Source organism: Dermochelys coriacea, chromosome 5 (assembly GCF_009764565.3).
Source record: "Dermochelys coriacea isolate rDerCor1 chromosome 5, rDerCor1.pri.v4, whole genome shotgun sequence".
Taxonomy (NCBI): Eukaryota; Metazoa; Chordata; order Testudines; family Dermochelyidae; genus Dermochelys; species Dermochelys coriacea.
In genome coordinates this window covers 122,595,927-122,600,926 of record NC_050072.1, presented here as the reverse complement: position 1 = coordinate 122,600,926, position 5,000 = coordinate 122,595,927, and the positions used below count along the sequence as shown (strand labels likewise).

Sequence of the window (5,000 nt, the reverse complement as noted above, 5' to 3'; positions counted from 1 at the left end):
CCAGCACACACACACACCCCTCCACACAACCGTTCCTCCCCAGCACACACATACACCCCTCCACACAACCTTTCCTCCCCATCACAGCCCGCCACACAACCATCCCTCCCCAACACGTCCCTCTACACAACCATCCCTCCCCAGCACACACACACACCCCTCTACACAACCATTCCTCCCACACACCCCTACACACAACCGTTCCTCCCACACACACACACACCCCTCCACACAATCTTTCCTCCCCAACACATCCCTCCACACAACCATTCCTCCCACATATACACCCCTCCACACAACCATTCATCCCCAACACACACACCCCTCCACACAACCGTTCCTCCCCAACTCACACACACACACACCCCTCCACACAACCGTTCCTCCCCAGCACACACACACACCCCTCCACACAACCGTTCCTCCCCACATACACACCCCTCCACACAACCATTCCTCCCCAACACACACACACCCCTCCACACAACCTTTCCTCCCCGGCACACACACACTTCTCCACACAACCATTCCTCCCCAACTCACACACACACAAACCCCTCCACACAACCGTTCCTCCCCAGCACACACACACACACCCCTCCACACAACCGTTCCTCCCACATACACACCCCTCCACACAACCATTCCTCCCCCACACACACACCCCTCCACACAACCATTCCTCCCAACACATCCCTCCACACAACTGTTTCTCCGCAGCACACACACACACCCCTCCACACAACCGTTCCTCCCAGCACACCCACACACCCCTCACACAACCTTCCTCCCCAGCACACACACACACCCCTCAAACACCCTTCCTCCCCAGCACACACACCACCCCTCCACACAACCCTTCCTCCCCAACACATCCCTCCGCACAACTCTTCCTCCCCAGCACACACCCCTCCGCACACCCCTTCCTCCCACACCCCCTCCACACAACCCTTCTTCCGACACACACACACACACCTCCACACACCCCTTCCTCCCCAGCACATCCCTCCACACAACCCTTCCTCCCACACACCCCTCCACACAACCCTCCTCCCTCACACACACACACCCCTCCACACAACCCTCCTCCCTCACACACACACACCCTCCACACAACCTTTCCTCCCCAACACACACCCACAGCCCTCCGCACAACAATTCCTCCCACAGACACACACCCCCTCCACACAACCCTTCCTCCACACACCCCTCCACACAACCCTTCCTCCCCAGCACACACACACCCCTCCGCACAACCCTTCCTCCCCCAACACACACACACACACACCCCTCCGCACAACCCTTCCTCCCACACACACACACACACCCTCCACACAACCCTTCCTCCCACACACCCCTCCTCACTACCCTTCCTCCCCAGCACACACACACCCCTCTGCATAACCCTTCCTCCCCAGCACACACACACCACCCCTCACACAACCGTTCCTCCTCAGCACACACACACACCCCTCCACACAACCCTTCCTCCCCAGCACACACACACACCCCTCCACACAACCCTTCCCTCCCCAGCACACACACATACCCCTCACACAACCCTTCCTCTCCAACACACACACACCCCTCACACAACCCTTCCTCTCCAGCACACACACATACCCCTCACACAACCCTTCCTCCCCAACACACCCCTCCACACAACCCTTCCTCCCCAACACACACACACCCCTGCACACAACCGTTCCTCCCCACCAGACACACACCCCTCCACACAACCGTTCCTCCCCAACACACACACACTCCTCCACACAACCTTTCCTCCCCATCACATCCCTCCACACAACCATCCCTCCCCAACACGTCCCTCTACACAACCATCCCTCCCCAGCACACACACACACCCCCTCTACACAACCATTCCTCCCACACACCCCTACACACAACCGTTCCTCCCACACACACACACACCCCTCCACACAATCTTTCCTCCCCAACACATCCCTCCACACAACCATTCCTCCCACATATACACCCCTCCACACAACCATTCATCCCCAACACACACACCCCTCCACACTACCGTTCCTCCCACACACACACACACCCCTCCATACAACCATTCCTCCCCAGCACACACACACTCCTCCACACAACCATTCCTCCCCAACTCACACACACACACCCCTCCACACAACCATTCCTCCCCCACACACACACCCCTCCCACAACCATTCCTCCCCAACACATCCCTCCACACAACTGTTTCTCCGCAGCACACACACACACCCCTCCACACAACCGTTCCTCCCCAGCACACACACACACCCCTCCACACAACCGTTCCTCCCCAGCACACACACACACTCCTCCACACAACCGTTCCTTCCCAGCACACACAGACACCCGTCCACACAAGCATTCCTCCCCAGCACACACCACTCTCTCCACACAACCATTCCTCCCCAGCACACACACACCCCTCCACACAACCGTTCCTCCCCAGCACACACACACACCCCTCCACACAACCGTTCCTCCCCAACACATCCCTCCAGACAACCGTTCCTCCCCAACACACACACCCCTCCTCACAACCCTTCCTCCCCAACACACACCCCTCTCTCCACACAACCCTTCCTCCCACATCCACATCCCTCCACACAACCCTTCCTCCCCAAGACACACACACATACCTCTGTACACAGCCAACCCCCTTCCCAATACACACCTCACAGCCCAGGAGCTCCCCCCACATAACCCACTGCCATCCAAACAGGGGCACAAGAACTAGGGGATAAGGAAAGAAAAGGTGGGGTCAGCCGATTGATTTGTGCCCTAAAAACTTTGTTTAAAAAAAAAAAAGCGAAGAAGAAGAAGAAGAAGAACTGATCGCTACTAAGTTGTCTAGTGTTGGCTTATTTGAACCATTTGGTTGAGGCTCTTCTGACCCTCCGCCACTTACCCCCAACACACACACACACACTCGCACACACACACTGTGCATAACTTCTCTCACCTATACCTCTCTCCGCCATTCAATAACCGTCCTATCTCCCCCCCCCCACCCTCAAACACAAGACACTCTGTGTGCATATGCGCACACACCGATCTCCATCTGCCCCCCCCCCGACCCCCACCCACCCCCACTTCCCAACTGCCCGCTACACAAAGAGAGGGACACTGAGTATAGAGCCACACCGGTTTCATAAGCACCCTCCTTCCCCTACACACAAAGAGAGACACTGTGGGTACCCCCCCCACCCACACCCTGCTGCCCCCCCCCAGCAGTCACCTACCTGCAGGTGTCTGTCCATAGGAATGCGGGCGGGGGAGGCTGTGGTCTATTCCCTGTACTGGCTGGGGCTGGCAGGATGATATGGTGAGGGGGTGGCAGTGGGGAGGGGAAGGTGTCTCCCATCCCCCGATCACTGGCTTCTCCCTCTGTCCTCCTCCACCCCCCCACGGTGTGCGTGGGTGTGGGTGTGCGTGGGTGTGCGATCCAGGGTCCCCTCCGCCTCCGCCCGCTGATATTCAAAGCTCAGGGAGAGAGAGACACACTGAGACACAGGGAGAGCTCGTATCAGCTACCGGAAATCGAAGCCCTGGTCATAAATATACCACAGGAAGTGTGCAATCACACACACACACACACACACACACGCGCACGCACCCAGAGCGCTGCCCTCGCCCCCCTGCTGCCAGCCCGGACTCTGCCTGCAGAAGGGGGTGGGGTGCATAAGAGGAAAGCCACAGCAGCGTAATATTCGGTGTATCTACAGCTCCTGGGGGCTGATCATCCAGAAAGGTGCGAGCAAGAAAGCCGCATTCAGTACGGACAGAGCCCCAGACATTCTACCGATGCACACTACCGATTATAGTGCATACCCTACGGCATATATTACTGTGGGGATACGCGCATAGATCTTAAAAGTGTGTTTCTAGACACACATATGCATCCTGTAGATAACATAACACACCTTCTGCATTGCATAACAGCATGTATAGCCCCCCCACACTAAACGCACATATAGTATGTGGCGTGTCCAGGTTCTATGCACACAATGTGTTATATGCCACCTATGCGCACACACACATATATAGTGTCCACACTCATCCGTAGCGTCTGTGTGTACGTGTATATCTACACAGATTTTATATTACACACACACACAGGGTTTAGGACACACACACACACACACAGTGTGTATAGGACAATTGGACTGAAGGAGACTTTAAGACCCGCTCTCCGAAATTGTGAATTTCATTGAAATGCAAAAACCCCCAGCCCCTCAGTCGGAGCCAGACACCGTTCACATGGTCCAGGTAGGAACTCCAACCCCCCACCCCCCAATGAGCTACCCTGTAATGTTATTTTATATTTATATTGTAAATATTGAATCATGCGATATGTGTCCCTAATTTGGGAACTTGAAGTGCTACTTAAAATGGGCTCCCAACAGCTAATTCCACCCCCCACCCAGGAAAACAACCCCCACCCCCACTCCCTCGGAGGTATTGTTTTTAGACGGGGAGGGGGGGGGCAAAGTTACAGAGATGAAAGCAGCTGGCATTTGGCGCTGGCTGTGATTGCTTTGTGCAGAAACTCCCCCTCCCTTCTGCCAGCCAGGGGGCCGTGGTGGTTAATATCTCATCCAGGAGGGAGAAAGATGGAGGAGCTGGAGGGAGAGGGAGGGAGCCTGTTATTCAATGGCGAGGCAATAAACAGCACTTTAAACACAATGTCAAGCAAATACCCGCCTTAGGACAGCTGTGAAACCTCTTCCCTTCCTCTGGGTCCAAGGAGAAGCAGCAGGGAACGCACCGCGGGAGACACATCTGTGCCTCGCTCTTATTAAATTAAAGCAGCTCTGGCCATATTCTTTGAGGTTTTTATTTTGGGAGATGGGGGGGGTAAAACAGGGATTAATTAAAGTGCTGGGCTAGTTCTCTCTCCCCAGTTGTGTTTGATGATGCAGTGCTGCTGCTTGGTGGAGCTGCTGGAAATTGCACAGGAATCCTATCCTGTCCTGTCCTTT

General features: G+C 55.6%; 1 protein-coding gene across 8 annotated transcripts in view; it reads right to left on the bottom strand.

Moving 5' to 3' along the window:
• KIAA1958 (KIAA1958 ortholog) overlaps positions 1-3,548 on the bottom strand; it is a 122,962-nt gene extending 119,414 nt beyond the window's left edge. For 4 of the 8 annotated variants that reach the window (XM_038403256.2, XM_038403258.2, XM_043514402.1 and 1 more), the window contains exon 1: positions 3,261-3,530. The gene's annotated coding sequence lies outside the window, so the exon portion shown is untranslated. Of the gene's footprint in view, positions 1-3,260 lie in introns of all 8 variants that reach the window. The other 4 variants (XM_043514403.1, XM_043514405.1, XM_043514404.1 and 1 more) reach the window with 2 other exon arrangements.
• Positions 3,549-5,000: the final 1,452 nt, after the last annotated feature.